Raw genomic sequence first — 21814 nt, 5'->3', positions numbered from 1 at the left:
TTTAGGAAACGGGCGCCCATGCTGGGACAGCTTTATGGTTCGGGCACGTTCAGGAATGAAGAACACACATCTGCGCTAAATCAATTATTTGTATTTAAATAGGAACTGTGAATGTAGTGGCATGTGTCCACGCATGTATATTAACTGTAAGGTCTGATCTAGTGATATTTATTGTAGGTACCTTTTTAACTCTGTTTAATGCATATTGGTTTGATAAAACGTAAACACCCGTTTGAAATTAGTATAATGGTATGAACCAATTGGAGATGTTCCGTCTACAGTATAAAAGGGATGTGTTTTAGTTGTGAGAGGGCTCTTTTGATGGAGGAAGCAAATCTGTGCATTCCTGTACCCTCAGATAAGCGAGGTGCTTTGTCACTAAAAGCTGAAGTAATAGAAGTGCTTTTGTTTTGCTTTTCATAGCCCAAGTTTTTTTTATTTTTTTAAATTTATTTTTCTTCATTTTTCTCCCCATTCTTGCATCATTTTTTGTATGGATGTCCTAATACACCTGGTGATGAAAAATAAAAATTGGCAAGAAATAACCTAAAATAGCTTTGTTCACATCTAATTCATCACAAATACTGTACGTCCAATTCCAATTTAATAACTAATTTCTGAAAGCAGCTATAGATTCTTCAGTTCTTATTCTCTTGTATTTTAATTAATTTGTCTCCCTCTTCTTTCTGTAAATACCCTTTTGTAATGAAAAGACTGGAAGGTGGTCGCTAATATCATTCGATAATAATCCACTCATAGTGATGTTTTCAATATTGTTAGTAAATATGTTTTGAATCAGGGAAGCACAGTCTGCTGTTATTCTATTTTGGTTTTGTAATTGTTGGATAAAGGCCCATGCTGTACATTACTTCAATAAATTTGTTTTTTTTTTATGCTTGTTTGCATTCAACAAGTCAATGTTAAAATCCCCACAAACGTATTTAACCTTCTGCTCTCTCGAGACTAACAACCTTTATATATTGACTATGAATGTATCGATGTTAGGCCCTGGTTTCCTATACACACAGCTTACACATTTTTGATTCTTTCCAAACTTGTCTCAATAGTAATGCACTTCATCAATAACTATAATATATATGGTTTAAGCAGGAAACCAATGGACTGTCTGCTCTGGGTAGGGAATGGTAGGGAATGAGTCCTTACTCCACTTTTTCTTTTATCTCCCTATATGTTGTATCTAAGTGGGTTCCTTGGAAGGATTCTGCAAGGATGAAATTATGTTCTGTTTTATGTATCTTTTGTGTGGGTCATTGTTATGTACTGTCATGAGCACACTGAAACAAATCCCTAGCAAACTTGTACAGAGTTGTATGGCAATAAAGTATTGAATCTTGAAGTGAAGGAGTTCAAGTCCCTCGGGGTCTTGTTCACAATGAGGGACAATGGAACTTTAAAAAAAAGTTGTTTGGACCCCCCGAAATTTGCCGTTAAAAATATTAGTACAAGACAGGTCTAATTTGTCAAGCGCTCTTTTCATTGCTTCACAATCAAATCCGTTCCACTTCATCAGTAAGAGAATACTCACAGCAATAGAACACACACACACCCGCAGCACGCATGAGCACCAAAGGAAGTTTGCTTCTTGAAGCTCCCTGGTCCTCCGCTGCAACACTGCCACTTAACGCATCCTCAGACAGTGTTAAGCACGGGAGCTCTGGGCCCGGTTTCCCGAAGCCTTCTTAAAGCCTTCTTAACGCTACGTCATTCGTAAACCCTACTTAGAGTTCCTACTTAACATTACGCGTGTTTCCCGAAACGTTCTTTGCTACGAATCTCTTTCGTACGTCATACGTTGGTCTTACGTACTCTTAGAGCCTTCTTAGCTCTACCGTAGCGATGTTTCAGCTCCTGGCGCTAGTCGCCGCCACTGTACAGTAATCCAGAAATCCCCGCTGCGCATGGAACTGCACATTGCCAGTGTTGTGTTTCACCAGTGGTTTTAAGTCATTCATGAAGAAAATAAAAATAAAATGCGCATGCATTTCATCACAAGGCTAAGCTTTACCTCAACCTCTGAAGTAGCTGAACCAAAGACGTTGCCGTCTCGGAGCCGTTGGTATACATAATTTCATAAGGATCAACTTCAATCCCATGGATATATTGACCGACGCGGCTATATTGCATAAGTTTCGACTACAACGGCAACAAATACGCATGTAATTAAGGATGTATTTGGCTCAATCTCCTCCACTGTTTCTATATTTATTGTATCTTTTTTTAAATCAGTATAGGCTATGGTAGTATGTTCGACCTAAATAAATGTTTAGGCCTAGAAGGATTTCTAGCAATGTTTTATTCGCAAACACTGCAATAGCCTACATTTTATAATATAGTGCTGTCACGCACCTGCGTATGAAATGGAAAATCGAACTCTGCGCAATCGATTTCAGCACTTTCTTTCTGGACAGCGCCGTGTACGTACGACGTAAGGACGGTTTCCTAAGAAGACTCCTAAGAGACCGTTCGGGAACCACGACTATAGAGGTAAACAACTTTGGTAAGTCATAACGTAGGAGTCTTCGTAAGAGTGGACGTTATCGGGAAACCGGGCCCTGGCCCGGCAGTCAGACTGGGCCAGTGCAATAATGTCAATTAAAGAGGGGGAACGGCCCCTCCCAACTTGGACTGCTCCACTTTTTGTTCAATCTGATTGTCTCAGCCAGACCCTCGGCCAGGTCACTTAATTCCCTCTAACATTACAGTGAAAACAGTGGCACGGATCATTTTAAGTAGCTGGAAAAAAACCTTGTCCTATTATGAGTGTATATGCCGCTATGCGATATTGTTATGCACTCCCTGTTCTTGGGCCCTAGTTTCGTAGACCAGGCGCAGTCAGCTCTCAGTGCACCTGCGCCACGCCGACGGGGTGTGTCCGCCTGGACTTTGCAAGTTTCGTGCACCGCGCAGGCTCGCGCAGGCACACCTCCCGTCACTCCCACCCGCGCAAGTGGGAAAGAGGGAGGAGAAGAAGGCGTGAGTGGGAGACGAGGAGGAGACGAGGCGTGGACTGGGATTAATACAGCCGATTCAGATCTTCACCAATCAAATGAGCTCCTCTCCTCACCTTTAATGCGTTAGGGGAGGTTCAGTGCAAGTTCCGTCACTTGACAACCCGATGACAGAAGCAGCGCCGCCGCTCCCACCACGCGCATCACACGCTGTGCGCGCGTATCATAATAATAACAATGCCGATATTATAAAAAACAGGAGAGAGAGAGGGAGATGTTTTGGTCCGAGAGGCTGAGTTTCCGTTACGCGTGCCATCCGCCTTTGATCTGACGTCATTTCCAGAATTTCACTCAGAAGTGACAGCAGGTGCGCTCTGATTGGTGGACAGGAGCAGTCAGTGGGAGTTGTAGTTTTTCAAAGAAGACAGACAGACAGACACACACACACACACACAAACACACTTTTTCATACTTTTCACATATTCAGCTTTATTAATATTCTCTTCAGCTATTCAGCTTTTTAAAACTTTTCACATATTCAGCTCTTTGAGTATTCTCTTCAGCTATTCAGCCTTTTCAAACTTTTGCACATATTCAGCTTTTTTAATATTTTTTTCAGCTATTCAGCTTTTTCAAACCTTTGCACATATTAAGCCTTTTTAATATTCTCTTCAAATATTCAGCTTTTTTTCAGCGATGCTTCAGCATAAAGCATTTCCACGCATTTTCTGCAGGAAATGCTTTTTCTAGTTCAATTAGTTGCATTAAATAGAGTTTGTTGTGATTATTTATTGCATTTAACTGTGCCTGGAACTGTGGAAACCTGCCTGTGAGGTCTTGGTGACGTGTGCGCACTACGCGCCGTCAGCCAAACTTCCACTCCACCAGCTGTGATTCGCCTTGAATGAATGGACTTTATTTACGCCTTGCGCCGAGAGTAGACCAGGTTGGAGCTGGCGAGCTTTCAGCTAAGTCTCGGCGAGGCTTTTTGCCACGAAACTTCCGCTACGCCAAGCTGAATCTGTGACGCCTCCCCCTGCTGCGCCGCCACACCCATCTTGGCGCAGGCGATCCACCAAACTGCCAAACCGACCGTGCGCAAGGCTGCGCAGGTCGAAACTTGCATTACGCCGGCTCCGCCACCCTGCGCCGCCCTGCGCTGCGCCACGAAACTAGGGCCCATAGTGTTAATATTGTACTAACCTGTCTCTCTGCTCCATTAGTACTTCAGGCTGCCTGGCTGTTTCTGAACCCTGATTGGCTGATTGAAGGCTCCTGGCCCAAGCTGCTCCATTATGGCCTAATGAGGCCTCAGCTTATAAAGAGAGCTGTGCCCTCACAGTCTGGTTCTCTCTCCTCTCAGACTGGTGGAACAGTCTGGTGTTTGGGTTTTGGTTTAATTCAGTACATCATTTTCTTTATGTAGTTTTCATTTTGTTGGGGAAGGATGGGCTGGCATTACTGTTTAGTTCATCATTTAGGTCGGGGGTCACTAACAGGCGGACCGCGGTCCGGATCCGGACCCAGACGCCGTCCTATACGGACCCGTCAATAAATTATTCAAGTATTTTAAATTTTGACGGGGCGCTTCTATTTTGACCGGCGCAGCGTTTCTAGACTTTACGGTACTGGTTTAGCGAATCAGGAAATCCACTGACCAATTGCATTCGAGTTAAGCCATCCCACGTGATGCTACTCAGCCAATCAAATCTGTGCATTCCCGGCGCTGCCTGCCTGGCTCACAGACAGTGAGAGATCATGCGAGAGATGATAGAGAAAGAAGTCAGATAAGAGTGAGTAATACAGCGGGAGAAGAGTGAGAAAGACAGCGGGAGAAGAGTGAGAAAGACAGCGGGAGAAGGCAGATAAGACAGCGGGAGAAGAGTGAGAAAGACAGCGGGAGAAGAGTGAGAAAGACAGCGGGAGAAGAGTGAGTAGTACAGCGGGAGAAGAGTGAGAAAGACAGCGGGAGAAGAGTGAGAAAGACAGCGGGAGAAGAGTGAGAAAGACAGCGGGAGAAGAGTGAGTAATACAGCGGGAGAATAGTGAGAAAGACAGCGGGAGAAGAGTGAGAAAGACAGCGGGAGAAGAGTGAGTAATACAGCGAGACAGAAAAGAGACAGACAGAGTGAGCCGGAGAACTACACATGGCGCTCTCTAAGAAGAGAAAAGTGGACAGCGAAAACAGAGCTTTCAACCCAGAATGGACAGACTCTTTCATGTTCATTCTTCCCACTGGAAACACAAAACCAGTCTGTCTCATATGCTCAGAGACTGTGGCACTCATAAAAAGTGCCAACGTGAAACGCCACTATGAGACAAAGCACAAAGTTTTTCACCAAACATATCCACTCAAGTCTGAACTGCGGTCACAAAAAATAAGCAGCCTCAGAGCCCAATATGAACAATCCACCCGGATCCTGACCCATTCATTCACTGCCCAACAACGTGCTAATGAATGTTCCCTCAGAGTCACTTGGATTTTGGGTCAACACAAAAAGCCATTTACTGATGGAGAGGTTGTCAAGGAGTGCATGAGTGCAGTAGCTGAAACCTTACTTGAGGGGAAACAGAAAGAAGAGCTTTGTGACAAAATAAAGCAAATACCCATGTCAGCATCATCAGCCACAAAGAAAAGTGAAATGTTAACCCAGGATGTGCTAGCCCAGCTGGATGAAGCCATTCATAAGGTACCATGTGTAGGCTTAGCTGTAGATGAGTCCACTGATGTGTCTGACAATGCTCAGCTGTTAGTTTATGTAAGGTTCTTCAACCAAGAAAAGAAAGAGTTCTGTGAAGATGTGTTAGGTGTAACTCCCCTTAAGACCAGTACAAGAGGAGAGGACATCTACCTGGCCATTAGGGAGATGTTAACACAGCGAGGAATAGAGCCAAAACAAGTGGTTTCAATAACCACAGATGGAGCCCCTGCCATGATAGGGAGAGAGAAAGGAGCTGTGGCAAGAATGAAAGAGGACAATCCTGAGCTCATCTCTTACCACTGTATAATACATCAATCTGTCCTGTGCTCCACCCTGTCAGATGAGCATGCTGAAGTGATGAAGACAATGATGAAGATGATCAATTTTCTCAGGGCATCCTCTTCCTATCAGCATCGCATGCTCAAGGAATTCCTCAGAGAAGTTGATGCAAACGCTGATGATCTGTTGCTGCACAACAACGTGAGATGGCTAAGCAAAGGCAGGGTGTTAGAGCGCTTTTGGTCCATCAGAAGGGAAGTAGCAGCTTTCATGGAAGAGCTGAGAAGTCAGAAGGCAACAGAGTTTTCTCTCTTTTTAAAGGATGAGAAAAGGATGGATAATGTGGCCTTTTTAGTTGATATCACTTCACACCTTAATGAACTTAATTTGAAGCTACAGGGCAAGGACAATACAATTTGTGAACTGATGACAGCTGTCCGCTCCTTTCAGAGGAAACTTGAGGTGTTCAAGGAAGACCTGCAGGGAGACTGTGCACACTTCCCAGCAGTGCAGGATCAGGTTCAGGGACAGAGAGATGTGTCTTCTTTTGTTGACTTTGTCGATAAGCTGATTGTAAACTTCTCCAAACGTTTTGACAGCTTCCGCTTTGGACAGCAGCTCACCTTGTTCATTCAGAACCCATTTCTAATCACAGATGTCAGTGGGTTCTCAAAGGAAGTCACACAGCACTTCAAATGGGCAAATGCTGGGCCTCTCCAGATGCAACTTATTGATCTCCAAGCAGATGTGGCGCTGAAAGAGCAGTTTGGAATAACTGACCCTGCCACTTTCTGGCTCCAAATGGTCTCCGAGACAGCTTTCCCAGGTCTGAGGAAAGTAGCCCTGTACACATTGACCATGTTTGGCTCCACATACAGCTGCGAGGCAGCTTTCTCTGCAATGAACATTATTAAAAGTAAATATCGATCCAGGCTCACCAATGAGCACCTGCACATGTGCATGAGAATGGCCCTGACATCATTCCAGCCTAGATTTAAACTCCTGGCAGGAAAAGCTAGAGCTCAGTTCTCTCACTGAACAACAGAAAGTGGGGGAGTTGGATAAAAGAGGGAAAGAAAGAGAAGCTAAAACTGTTCAATTGTTAAAATATGTTGAGATATCTGCTTTTGAAATTGGTTGAGACTGTTAAAACATTCACAAAGAAAAAGGGGAAACTCAAGCTGCTGCTATACTTTATTTAATTTTTCAAAAATGAAGTATATATTTTATCTTTATTTTAAGATTATTATTATATTTATTTTCACCATTTTGAATTTAAATGCAGCCCTTCTTTTCCTTGAAAAGATTAGTTTCAGTTGAGTCAGTTGAACCTCCTTAAATAATACATATCTTCATTATCTGTTATATTATCTGTATAAAAGTGACAATAAATATTGTCGAAATGTTTTTGAATTGTTCTTCCTATATTGATCTGACAGTCAGTTGTTGATTACATGCAGACGTTGATACAACTACTAGGCTACTTCAATACATATCAAACTGAATCATAACGCAAGTTAGACATTATGATGTTCCTGACCTTTGCTTGAGGACATTTTCTCTAACTGGACCTACTTGAATTTTAGTTGAATACCCCTGATTTAGGTAGTTCAGAGTCTCCGGTCCGACGGCCCATTGTGTGGTTGGCCAGAGCACCCGTTGAAGGAGATGGAGCTTGAGTCACAGAGACTGGCCTACGTGTTCTTGAAATGAAACGGCTTGAGGAAACCAAAAGGGCTGAAATTCGGCTGCGGGAGAAACGACTGGATACTTCCTGTTTCTCTTCTAAAGAGCATGAGTTTGATGTGAGCAGAAATATTCGTTTGGTTCCACCGTTCAGTGAAAAAGATGTTGACAAATATTTCACATTGTTTGAGCGTGTGGCTACATCACTGAAATGGCCTAAGGGTGTGTGGGCATTGCTGTTGCAATGTGTCCTTGTCGGGAAGGCGCCTGAGGTATATTCATTGTTTGTAGACAATAGTCTTGACTATGAAATTGTAAAATCTGCTGTCATGCTATGTAGAGTCGAGGTGAAGTCTGAACAGGTGAGTCTTGAGCCTTTTTTGGAAGACTGGAGCATTAAGCAAATTGTAGTCCCACAGAGGTATCGAAATGAAATCCTTACTTTGGCTCATGACAATCCTCTTGCTGGCCATTTAGGTGTTAATAAAACATACGACTGTATACTATGACATTTCTTTTGGCCTGGGTTAAAGAGGGATGTAGTGCAGCATTGCAAGTGTTGTCACGCATGCCAAGTAGCAGGCAAACCAAATCAGACTATTGTCCTGCACCCTTGTATCTGATACCTGTAGATGGTGAGCCTTTTGAGCGCATTATGATAGACTGTGTGGGTCCACTGCCTCGAACAAAATCTGGCAACAAGTTTTTGTTAACCATAATGTGTGCATCCACCCGCTTTCCAGAGGTGATTCCATTATGGAAGACAACTGCTCCCACAATAGTGAAGGCTCTTACTAAGTTTTTTTCGTTGTTTCGTCTGCCTTAGGTGATACAAAGTGACCAGGAATCAAACTTTACGTCTAAAGTATTTGCTCAAGTGTTGAAACAACTAGACATCAAACATTGTCATTAGGGGTGTGAATCTTTGGCTTCACTTCGATTAACGATACAGTAGTTTTCGATTCAAGGACGATTTGTTTTTTTGTAACGATTTGATTTGATTTGATTCTGTAAACCACGATTCGATTCAGTAACTTGTAACCAAAATTCTATATCCATTACATAAACATGCAATAATGCGAGTGAAACTATCTGTATTCTTCTGAAAGGTGAAAAAATTTAAAAAAGTAGTCCTGCATAATATTTTATGCTGAATACAAAAATGTAATTAAAATGGTAAATGGCCTCATTTATATAGCGCTTTTGTCCAAAGCACTTTACATTAATGACTGACATTCACCCATTCATACACACATTCACACACCGACGGCGGAGTCAACCACGCAGGGCGACAGCCAGCTCGTCAGGAGCAATTAGGGTGAGGTGTCTTGCTCAGGGACACCAGGCACTCAGCTAGGAGGAGCTGGGGATCGAACTGGCGATCTTGCCGTTACCAGCCAACCCGCTCTACCTCCTGAGCTAAACCCCCCTTTTATTAAACATTGCTCAGTTATTTTTAACATTTTCAATAGACTACATGCTGGCAGGGGAGAGTGTCCTAAATGTATTAAAACATTGATCATAAGTAAGAATCGCGATTCATCCAATTAAATGCATTTATATCGATTATTGGTGAAGCCAAAACGATTCATTCTATTTATTTATCTTAGCAGATCGATTTTGTTGAATCTGTAGGACTGACAATCGATTAATCGAATGAATCATTACACCTCTAATTGTCATTCAAGCGCTTATCATCCTGAGAGCCAGGGCGCTCTTGTCCTAAATCTATGCTGCATACGTACTGTCTGGAATTTGAGTAGGACTGGGATGATGCTGTTCATCGAGTGATGTTTTTGGTACGGGAGGTCGTGCCGGAATCTTTGGCCTTTAGTCCTGTTGACTTAGTTTTTGCTCATACAGTATGCATCCTTTAAGAGTCCAAAAAGAAAAGTGGCTACAGGGAGAAACTAAACAAAATGTTTTTGAACATGTCGGTAACTTTAGATTCAGAATGTGGCCCAGACAAAAATGAAAGACTGGTTGGTTTGATAAGAACGCTAAGAGCAGAGACTTTTTGCCAGGTGACAAAGTTTTGGTATTGTTGCCAATTCCTGGGTCTAGTCTGCAGGCTCGTTATAGCAGACCATATCAGGTGGAAAAGAAAATGGGTGAGAGAGATTACCTAATTGCCACTCCTGATCGGAGGCGTAAGAATCAGCTTAAAACAAATATCACAAGAAAAAGTCTGAGTATTGAACCGGAGACGCTGTGTCAGACACTATCGTCCAAACCTGTTTTGACTGCAATGGTGCTGTCCCCAGACACTGGTGCTGATGTTGGTGAGGCCAGTTTGTCTGTGGCTGTGACACATGGTAAACTGTCGAATTCTGAGGCACTGAAAAACCATCATTGTGTTTGCCTCATTTGACTGAGAGTCAGAAAAGAGATCTGATTGTTTTAGTGGAGTCACATAAGTCGCTGTTTTCTGATATGCCGCCTCGAACTTCCATTCTGAAACGTGACATTGATGTGGCTGATAATAAGCCAATTAAGCAACACCCGTATCGCGTCAATCCAGACAAGCAGCATGGCTTTGCCGAGCCTAGCTGTAGTTCATGGAGCTCTCCTTGTCTGTTGGCTGATAAGGCTAATGGTGACTATCGGTTCTGTACTGACTTTTGTAAGGTTAATGGTGTAATCAAACCCGATTTGTTATCCTCTCACACGTATGGAGGATTGTGTGGTCAGGTTCGCACTCTCCAGGCAAAGGTAAAGCATATTGTCCCGATTTTAAGGGGTGGAATATCCAGTTTCATACTTTATTAAACTACTTTTCTAAAATACTTTTCCATCAGAAATGGTACCCTACCATCGAAAAAGAGACTCTTGCGACGCTAATGGCTCTAGACCATTTTGAGGTCTATGTTCCTGTCGTCGTATACACTGATCACAATCCGCTGGATAGGATGAGAATTAAACACAGACGAAATGTAGCTACTAAACAGTTTCTGAATTTTTTTTATTTTTTTTGTATTTTCAGAAACATACTCAGTAACTTAGGGTGGGGGTGTTATGCACTCCCTCTTCTTGTGTTAATATTGTTCTAACCTGTCTCTCTGCTCCATTAGGACCTCAGGCTGCCTGGCTGTTTCTGAACCCTGATTGGCTTATTTAAGGCTCCTGGCCCAAGCTGCACCATGTTGGCCTAATGAGGCCTCAGCTTATAAAGAGAGCTGTGCCCTCACAGTCTGGGTCTCTCTTCCCTCTCAGACTGGTGGCAGCAGCCTGGTGTTTTGGTTTGGTTCATTACATAATTTTCTTCATGTAGTTTCTTTTTAATTTAGGTAGTTCAGAGTCTCCGGTCCGACGGCCCCGTTATTCTTATTTTCACCAGCCTATCTGACCCTTTTTTGTTGTTTTGGTCCAGGTTTAGTTCTTTGTGAGGAAACAATAAATCATTTTTGCATTTGAACCTGGTTTTGTTCTTATGTTATTGGCCTTTGTGTTTTTTTTTATTTGGTGGCTGTAACAGCTATACACTGTGCAAAAGCTTGTTTTGATTCTGTAGTCAATTGTAAAACTGCTATTGCAAAGGCTTTATAAAAATGTCAGTATAACAATGATAGGCCAATTTAATTCTCATTTTCATTTCTATGAACAAGAGACATTAGATACGGAAGAGACATCTTCTAAACATGTTAGACTGCACCAGAATGGGGGGATATTTTATCTACATTAAAATTTGTCGGGGGGAGGACCCCCGCCTAAACAGGACCCCCCCCCCCCCACATATCAAATGCTACTGACGCCTCTGTGACTCCAGATAAGCAGTTGACAATGATTGATGATTGACTTTGTTAGCAGCTTCACACTAGAATCCAGATGGATCCAGTAAGGGTGCCGCTCTTCTGCTTCTGATCATCAGGGGGGTGTTCCAGAAAGCGGGTTATGTGAAAACTCAAAGTTTAACCCTGAGATGAGGGAAACTCTGGGTTTTCCGTTCCAGAAAGAGAGGTAACTGAAATTCTGGGTCAGTCACCATGGTAACAGACTCTGTGAACATAACCTGCTCGCTGGCAGGTTTACTTGAAGAAACCCTGAGTTTCTACCCGTCTCCTCCCACATGAAGAAAGCTGACATGGATTGTCCATTCATTCCCAATCCGATTGAAATCGAAGCTCAAATAATTCGAAATGATTTACATCGCGAGAGAATCTTCTGACCCAGGTTAGATGTCCTGTCATTTCCAGAGGAATATCTGTTTTAACGCTACCGCTTTTCATCGAACGGTAAAATTTATCTTGAGAACATTCTCCGGCCACACATCACTAACCTTACACACCGCGGACGTGCGCTCACATCACTGCAAATCTTATGCATAGCGCTACATTTGAAAAAATACCGTTTGAAAAAAACGGTATTTTTCTTTACAACATTGGGGATGCAGAGCACTTTGGAAAGGCAACAGTGTGTAGAGCGGTGAGGAAAGTGACCCTCGCACTGAAACGCCTGTTACAAGTGATGGTGGTGTTCCCCAGACACAAACCTGTCAGAAACATCAAAGAGGAATTCCACAGGATTGCAGGTGACTGATGTAGAAATATTCTATTTAAAAAAAAATTATGATATACATTCTGCTGCGACCTCAGAGTGGGTCAGTAGCTTAATCAGCTGTCATTTTGCAGGGCTTCCAAATGTGATAGGATGCATAGATGGGACACAAATTCCCATTATTGCGCCTAAAGAAAATGAAGGGGACTATGTGAATAGAAAATCTTTCACAGCATCAATGTCCAGGTATGACCTACCATCTTAAAAGATATGTACATGAAAATGTATACAGTACAATACAACTTCCGTAGATGACCATTTAGTAGCCCGGGCGTTTAATATGCTAAATCGACTTGGAGCCCAGGCGTTTATAAGAACCAGGCGCGTATTTGCAACAGGCTACAATTTATTTTTGCAATGAGCAGCACCAGACCATCATGCAAAGAACAAGGAGCTCACCATAGCACCACTGGAACAAAACTACTTTTTCCCCCCGACGCATCTTTATTGACATCAGACAATAAATACAAAGACAGTTTGTCTGTTACCGCGACACAGGGAGCTGATCAGAGCAGTGTTATGAATGATAACGGAAGGGGGGGTCGATCGCGGTAATTTCAACACTGTACATTAGAGCATTTATCTATATCCCTATATCCCTCAGTCTAGCGCGCCTGTGTTTGTGTGTCTGTGTGTGTGTGTGTGCGCGCGCCTGCATGCGAGAGAGAGAGAGAGAGCGAGAGGAGGGGCTGACTGACAGAAGAGGTGAGAGCCGGTGAAGTGCTGTTAAAAAAAAACTTTTGTTTTCTGTGCAAGACTATGGTAAACACTTAATCGCCCGGGCGTTTAATTGAACCGGCGTTTATTATGCCAAATGAGGTCGGACCCCGGCGGCTATTAGAGCACAGGCGCGTATTTGCACGCGGGCGATTATTTGGTCATCTACGGTAACTCATGTCATCCTCTGCACTGTGAAGATCATATGTGATGCAGCCTACATTGTTACGAATGTAGAAGCCAAGTGGCCTGGCTCTGTGCATGATTTCCGGATCTACCGGGAGTGTAGTCTGAGCAACAGATTTGCACGTGGTAAGGAAGCTAAAGCTTTGTACAAATGTTCTTTGTCTCCCTTTTTAATGTACTCAAATGTGTCCTCTATAATTTCAGGAGAGTTTGATGGCTACCTACTGGGGGAATCGAGGCTATCCATGCCAGCCCTCTCTGTTGACCCCTTACCCTGACCCTGAGCCGGGGCCCCAACAACGTTTTAATGTGGCCCACTGCAGGACTAGAGTCCGGGTTGAGATGACCATTGGCATACTCAAATCCCGGTTCCAGTGCCTGTGTAAGCTCAGGGTCACCCCAGAGAGGGCATGTGACATCATTGTGGCCTGTGTTGTTCTCCATAATATTGCAACTATTAGAGGAGAGCAACACCTTTATTACTTTGCATGAAAACAGTTGAATAAAGACATATTCACATGTGATTTGGTTCTTCTTTATTCCCTATAAGTACAAAAGCAACAGTTAGGATTTGTAATATAGTTCCAACCATTAACATATTCACCTATTTCACCAATGCACCCACCTCAACTGGCGTTCCAGTAATAGAATTTCAAGGTCTGTTTTCCTTATCTTGCGATCCAGGTAGACCATTTCCTTTTCTGTTTTTTCTATCGTCCTCATGAGGTGCACTCTATATAACTCCTTAACTGGTAACTGGGAAACATATGGACAACATGTAATTGCTACAGTTCTACATACAGTTTTAACATGGTATTGACCGGAAATCTCACTGTATCAAGCTGTGCTGTGGAAGTTGATGGACCCTCCTCGTGACCCTCCTGATGCCCAGCTATGTTCTGTTGAAGGACAAGAATGTGCTAGTTGTTTGTCCATTATCTATGCTCATCACTTCAGTGTAGGCTACATGTCAAACTATATTCCACGCGACAATGTAAAGGAATGTGAATGGTAGACACACTTCAGTAGGCCTCTCTGGATCTCTCCCTGTTGCAGCAGACAGCGTTCCTTCATCGTCACCATTCTCCTCCTCCTGTGATGCAGGAAAAGAAACTGTTTCAGATTACTTTGAACTACCATCTGAGCAAGATCTGAGTATGGAATATTTACAGCAGCAGGGTGTTCAATTGTTTCAGTCGGAGGCTGAACTAAGCAGATGACACCGTCCACAGCTGTTGGGGGAGATAGATAGATATAAAAAGTAGGCTATATATTTATAAAAACATTTTTATTTTTACAAAGTGTGTACTTGCATCTGATGTAGGCACTTGTGTCCTGCTGGTGGGTGACAGGCTCAGATGAGCTTCCCCCGGGGATGCCTTCAGCCACCGGTCGGCCATAGTTTTGGCTGAGGGCCATCTCCTCAGCCTCCGTCCGAGGTGGTGGAGGTGGCCCTCCACCCGTTTTTCGGGCCTCTGCCTTCTTTCTGTTGGCTGAGTAGAACTCAAATGTTAATTATTTTTTTTTACTTAGTATTTGTGTTCCTGTACACATCGTCACATTTTAAATGTAGCCTACATATAAAATAAAAATGTGTAAACATTAATACACAAGTGGTGTATTAAGTGGGAGGACATGTTAAAACAGAATTTGGTTAGGGGTTTACATTACCATTTGAAGTAGCCACTGAATTAATATTTAGTTTAACAGCCTAAGTCAATTAAAAAAAGAAAAGAAAATCAAAGTGAGGTGCAATCGCCATGCCTTGCCTTTTTGAATGATGTTTTTATATTTCAGTTTTAGCTGCTTCCAAGTCCTTTTTTCTACTGTTGGATTGCACCTAAATAGAAATCAGATTATAGTCCTATTTACATTCATAACTAGGCCTGCTACGTTCTTACAGTTAAATGTTAAGTCAATGGAATAGTTCAAACTTATGCGTTGACCCGGGCAGCAATTTCCTCCCATGCCGTTACTCTCTCCTTTCGCCGCTGCAGCGGTATTAGATTTCTGGCGAAATATGTGAACATACTCAGAGTTGATTGAACTGATTCAGATCAGCTGTTCTGGAACCGGATACTCAGAGTTTCCCATCTCAGAGTAAGTCAACTCAGAGTTCAGGGACAGACTCAGAGTTTTTTTAACCCGCTTTCTGGAACACCCCCCAGAGCCACCCGTCGCTCTTCCACAGAGTGTAACCGGCAGAGTAGTCACAGTCTGGGTGAAGTTTGTCCCTCTGCAGCCCCGCTAGCCCCCTGACATCACGATGCCCCGCTAGCCCCCTGACATCACGATGCCTAGCTAGTGGCTGAGGGCTAACAAAACGTTGGTGGCTAGTCCAGTTTCCAGTTAATCCAGTTTCTTTCTTTTGCCTAGTTATTTTGCCATGGCCGCCGTCTAGGCTCCCCACCCCTGACTCATGTGGTAATGTTTGCCCCAGTAGTTTATACTTACAAAGTATATCTTGGTGTGAAAGGCACCAGGTGGCGTAGTCAAGAATCTTGACGCTTAGATCTGATCAAAGCTTAGCAAATAAAACATCACACAAATATGGTCACTTCCTTCACTGGTTGCAAAAAATAGTCTATGGGTGCAGTTGAATAGTCTTTTTTGCTTAGGAAGGTTCCTAGAAGTGAACCGGAAGTAAACAAGTGGCCGCCATGATAAGAGCCGTTCGAATTCTCTAAATACAAAGGAAAGGAGCTCCAATGCTTCCTTTCAGAGCTCCTTTAGCATAGGATGCAACGGACCTTCCTATGCGAAAGGAAAGGAGATTACACCGACCCACAATTCTTAGCGAGAGTTTAAAGTGCCGCACACCTCGGCCGTTCATGAAAACAAACAATATGCCTATTTGCATATTTAACAATTACTTTCAAGCAGACATATAGTAATTGGAATAGTGATGATAAATGTTTGTAGACAGTGATAATTGAATGGTATTTTTCATGTTCATTCATCATGTTACAAATGTTTGACAAAAACGAAACTAAAACCACAAATGAAACGTAAATAAAGCAACAGGAAGGAGGAGCTGCTGGACCTGAAGCCGGTCAGTGAACCAGCTGTTTATAAAACCAACAACATGTGGAGAAGTGGACGATGCGCTTTTTGTAGTCCATTATTGTAGTTTCTCCAGCGTAGACGCACGTCAATCGCCGGTGCCGATCATCAGCTGTCAATCATCAGCGGCCGCGTTTTAATGACGTAGCTTAGTGAAAGTCCGGTCGGATTCTCTGAGCACCGCGGTTGTCTTTTCCTAAATCCTTTTGAGTTCTCCTATCGCCTTTCCTTAACCCCGTGACGTTTTCCCCAGAGGTCAAGGAATAGGAGTTAGGAATAGGAGTTAGGACCTTATTTTTTGACTATTCGACTGCACCCTGTGAATGCAGCAGAATCCCCACCATTTTGTTCCCACCTCTCTGGGTGGATTCAACCTGTTGGCTAGGTAACGGACCAATAACAGGATCATGGGATTGTAACCCTGTTTAGCAGTTAGCTCTTAAAAAAATACCTGTTTCTTGCTTAAGGCTTCGGCTGTTGAGTTTTCCGTTCAACCATGGCAGAGAGGAATGTTTCACTTTTTGGGATTTGACTAGAGCCACAGAAACATGAGACGTGACAACTTTTGTGAAACAGGTTGATTTTTGGGGTATTTCAAAAGTTCAGCTTATGGCCAGCAGTGGTACCAGGATATTTGTCTTTCACGCTGTGTTAAGGCTGTTTACAGCAATGGAGCGCTGGATTGAGACTGTTTCTGTCTGAGCTTCGGTTGTCTGTGTTGGGTGAGATAACTGGAATCCACTGAATGCATACTGTTAATATTATGTATAAAAATAAATATCAAAACACAATTTTTGTCATGTATCACATCATGACCGCCCTCCTTCTCCCTTTTGTGTGTGTGTGTTGTCATCCCCTGTCTGTATTTTCCTCCTGTCTCTCTCCCCCCGTCCCTCCCTGTTCCATGTTTGGTGCATGTGGGCGTGGCCTATTTTTCACAGGCAGCAGCAGGTGATCTCAATCAGCAATCAACCCTCCATAAAGCCTCTGGATTCCCTCCTACTCGTTGCCAGATCTTTTCATCAGTTCAACGTGGTAGCGCGTATGTGTTCCTTCAACCGCGTCTCAGATTGTCGTGTTTGCCCTGTGATCTCGTGCTGCTTCATTCCTGCCTACCCGTGGAGCGACCAGCCTGTTTCCTGGTCTCCTGTGTCTCCATGCTGTGTAAGAACACCCGAGATGGACATTACTGCGCCGCGCCGCAGAGCCGCCATCACCACGTGGTGCCTTCACTGGATCCCCGGACATCGCACCACCATGCCCCCCTTGCACTTGTGTTGCACATTTTGATATTAAACTTGTTATTTAATTGTTCCCTGTTGTCTGAGATGTGCATTTGGGTCCCGTCTACGTTCAAACCTTAACAATTTGAATACAACCCACCCCTCAAAATGATGTAGGAAATCTGTTCCACTTTCAAGAAACCCAGATTGATTTCTACTGATTAACAGCAAAAAAAAAATAAATAAAAAAAATTGTGTGTGGGGAAATAAATGAAGCTGCAAGGATTTGTTTCCGTCTCTGTGAGGAAGGGAGGGCAGAAAAAAACACTGCCATGTTGCTATGGTTTAATCCGTGAGACTCAACAGTAAGATAATGACTGAGGGCTTGTTTCCTCATTTATCAATTTTCCCCCTTTCCAAAATTGTGGTTTGTCTGACAAATAGCTGCAGCTCCAACCTCATGGAAAAACCTTTCACATGGAGAGGAAAGAAGGGAAGAAGGAAGGCAGGGTAGAACATATGTAAACAATTAAAAATAGTGTAGCAGGGAAGGAAGAGCCTTGGATCATTGAGGAAAGGCAATCCACTGAGAATTACAAAATGGGAACAAAGATTGAAAGGAAGGGAGAATTGAAGGGAGAAAGACGTGAAATGGTGAGAGGAAGAGCTAGTGATGGAAGAGTGGTGTGAAGCGAGGCAAGAGAGAAAACAAAGATGACTGTGGCGACGAGAGAGCAAACAAACACAGGAGGGAGCGAGCGTTTTCATGGAGCTCCCGGGTTGTTTTCTGCCCGGGTGGAAGGCAATGATAAGGGAGGCCAGACGTGTGTGTGTGTGTGTGTGTGTGTGTGTGTGTGTGCAGAAGGGAATAAGGACATTGAGGAATAATGACAGTGAGGAGGCTGGAAGCTTGATAAAGGAACTCCTATTCAGTCATATTTCTATACAGCAGCAGCTGACACACTGGGACTACACACACTGAAACAAATAAGCACTGATCCAGGTGTTTACCTCCCTACGTGCACCTTTTTAACAAGATATTGCAAAAACTGTATTCTTATTTTTACATAAAAATCCAATCATTACTCACATATTCCGTTAATGAATGAATTTATTACACTTTGTTCACTGTTTGACTGGGGCTTTAAAGTGTAACTAAAAACATCCCAAACCATGTTTTTCAGCCTAACCAATGTATGTGGGTATTTGGTAGTGCTGTTGATTCATTCAGGTCCAAATTGTGCCATTTAAGTGCAAAGTATTTCAATTGTATATATTGTGTTTGAAATATACTAAGTGTCAGGCGCAGGCTTGGAAGGAGGACTCAGGAGCAGAATTAGGACAATTAGAGCAGGCTTTAATTGTGAAATGTGTTTTCTTCACTTGGACTCTTAAGCAAGGTGACAAACAAATAAATCACAGTATCTAATCTGCAAGCTGAGAGAACAAGAGACAGCACAACAACAAAATGAGGCAAAAAAAGGACTAAGAACTGAACTACTCTTACTCACTCGGCTATGAAAACATAACAAAAAAATCACTCCAGGAGGAAAAAGAAAATGCTATAAACATAAATTATTCTCTCAACTAACTATGAAAATGAATAAAACAAAAGAGGCACTCCATCGGAAGAAAACAAAAGGCTATGAACTAGACTTGAAATACACTGAGAAAAATTACAAACGAAAAGAAATACAAACTTTGATTCTTGGCGTGAACAAGGCTGTGAATGAGAGCGAATACAACACTGGCAAAAGACCAAAGGGAGACGCAGACTATCGGCTCGTTGGAGATGAACTGCGCCTCGCCTGGAAAGTAGACAAGAGCAGGCGGAGCAGCAAGAGGCGGAGCCTAAAAGCTGCCCTCCAGTCTGACAGTTTCCATCGGCCTTTGAAGATTTGACAGGAAGTCGTAGAAAAAGTTACATCCTGTGAGACGCGATCTGTAGGCTATCTGTAGTTTGTGACCACATTCACATTTATTTATATTTGTTCATAAATATCTGTGGAAATCAGAATCAGAATACTTTAGTAATCCCTCGGGAAAATGTACAGCTGCAGTTGCTCCATAAGAGTCAGGAAAGAGAGACAATAAATATAACTAATATTTATTGGCATTATTGTATACTTTATTTTTTTTTTAAACAGTTATACTGTATTTAATGTGTATCTGTTTTTTATGTCTAAAGCCTATATAAATAACCTCCTTTATTGTCATTATTACTTTTATTGCACATCATGAGACTAACAGCCCACGATCTAGCGTTAAATATTAGAATCACACAGGAAATTTGCATTTTCTACTAAACATGGTGTTTGTTGTCAAAACTAAGAGCCAATCAGCTCTTAGATGAGGCGAGAGCCAGGTGTTTCCCATCATGCATCGGGGTCTTGCAGTCGGTTGAGAACAGGCTCTTTCAATATGAGCCAGGCCTGGGCAAACACACACACACACACGTCGGGAGATAATTTTGAGGCCGCGTATCGATGTGCTTTCATACCCCGACAGCTTTTTATTGGAGCGTTACCGTTTTTCTTCCCACTCTATTATTTATTTAACCAACATCCTCCGCCCCTTCATGTCGCACCACCTGGGACCTTACTTTCAACGCCACTCTTCCCCGGGCAAAATATTGCACCTGTGGGACCATGTGGCATTGACAAGCCGCAGCCTGGTCCCTCAACTGCCACTCTATTTGTCCGAAAATCCACTGGCAAAAAAGGGGGGGCAGCAGCAGCAAAGATTTGCAGGACACTTACCTGTTGCATGCTGAGCGCAGGACAACTGCGTTCGAATCCCTGGTAAGGCCGGAGTTGGCACGGTCGAGGAGACTGAAGGCAAAGAGAAGAGAGCGATTTGAGAAAAAAATGCTCACATGCATGGGTCAAACATTAACCCAACTGAAAAAATATTTCCCAACAGCAACAAAATGTGATTGCTTTGATGGAGTCACAAATAAATGTTCAAGAATATTTTTGTGTATTTGTATGTTTTTGATCTCCTCAAACTGAAACGCTACATTAGCAGTGGTAGTCTGGTTAAAATGTACAATGGTGCTGTGACTGCCTCTGAGAACACTGATCATCGATCCCCTGCTGATTTTGCCTGAGTTCTTGTACCCAGTTACCGTGAGCTGACACATTTAGGCACAGCAGAAGTCTTGATGATGTAGAGGCACTTAAATCAATAGGTAATGCCTTATCAAAGGTTAGCTTCCACTTTTATTTTTGACCTGAAGGTGCCTCTCATCACCCTCTGGCATATTGCACACCAGCTCCCAAAATTGTGTAACTAAAAGTAGAAAAATGTAAAACTGAGGGTGATGCTATCTCTAGTACGGTCACCTGACTCTAAGCACATGTTGTGCAGAATGCAACATTACATTTACATTTCGGGCATTTAGCAGATGCTTGCTTTAACATGGTTTAACTGTTGCACTGATGTGTTCCACTCTCTTCATTGAAGACACTTGAGCCTCTGGAACTTTGTCTTGAGGATGCCAAATGCATGCTCAATGGCCACACAAGCTGCATTAACACACACACACACACACACATACATGTAAACAGGGCCAACAGGGAACTATCATGCGCCACCAGCCAATAGGGGACTCCTGTTTCTGGTCATTTTGAAGATACAAACATAGAATAGTATAGCTTCTTTTAATGTATTTTACCATAATATTACTTCAAATGTGTTCTTTTAATTTTTTTAAAGAAAAGACTAACAGTGGACTTGAATCCTTCAGCGACGTCTACCTATCACAAAGGGGACTTCCATAGCCTGCATTGGAGCCGTTAGCACCCACTCTTTCACCTATTGTTAGTTTGTTTACTGCGACGTCTACCTATCACAGAGGGGACTTCCATAGCCTGCATTGGAGCCGTTAGCACCCACTCTTTCACCTATTGTTAGTTTGTTTACTAAAGAGAATTTCATTGTTTCTTTCTGAAGTTGATCATTAACTTTGATGTTATCAACATTTAAACATTTCTCTGGAAAATAGAGAATATTTTTTTACCTGTAAATCAGAAGTAATTTGCTAATTAGTATAAGCAACTTAATTTCTGAAAGTTACATTTTAGAGAGAAATTAAACCATGACACTACTTTTAAGGGGAATGCATATTCATCTACTAAATAATGCTATATTGCTTTAAACCTGATTTGTCATTCTGTTTCAATAACAAAATGTTAATGCTTAGCTCTATTGGATGGCCTAGCCATTTACCAGACCTTCTCTGTATTAAAATGAGGAGCCAAGCACAATGAAAAGAAGTAAAAAACTACATCCAATAAAGGATAAACACAATCAGGATAAAGTCAAGAGGAAAAGAATATAGTTTCATTTTTAATTAATTGCTTAGAATAGATCTATTATAAACATCCCCAGAAATCCCCTATTAGCGAGTATTTTATGGCACAAGTTCCCATTT

The 21814-nt window shown here is 42.6% G+C and overlaps 1 long non-coding RNA gene across 1 annotated transcript; it reads left to right on the top strand.

Moving 5' to 3' along the window:
- Positions 1–14109: 14109 nt before the first annotated feature.
- Positions 14110–14808, top strand: LOC311030492. The gene is made up of 2 exons (XR_014598997.1): positions 14110–14168; positions 14243–14808. It is a non-coding gene; the product is annotated as an uncharacterized lncRNA (long non-coding RNA).
- Positions 14809–21814: the final 7006 nt, after the last annotated feature.

This window comes from Eutrigla gurnardus (genome assembly GCF_963514095.1).
Source record: "Eutrigla gurnardus genome assembly, chromosome: 20".
NCBI classification, from domain to species: domain Eukaryota; kingdom Metazoa; phylum Chordata; class Actinopteri; order Perciformes; family Triglidae; genus Eutrigla; species Eutrigla gurnardus.
The sequence above is the reverse complement of the archived record's forward strand: the minus strand, read 5'-3'. Positions and strand labels throughout refer to the sequence as shown.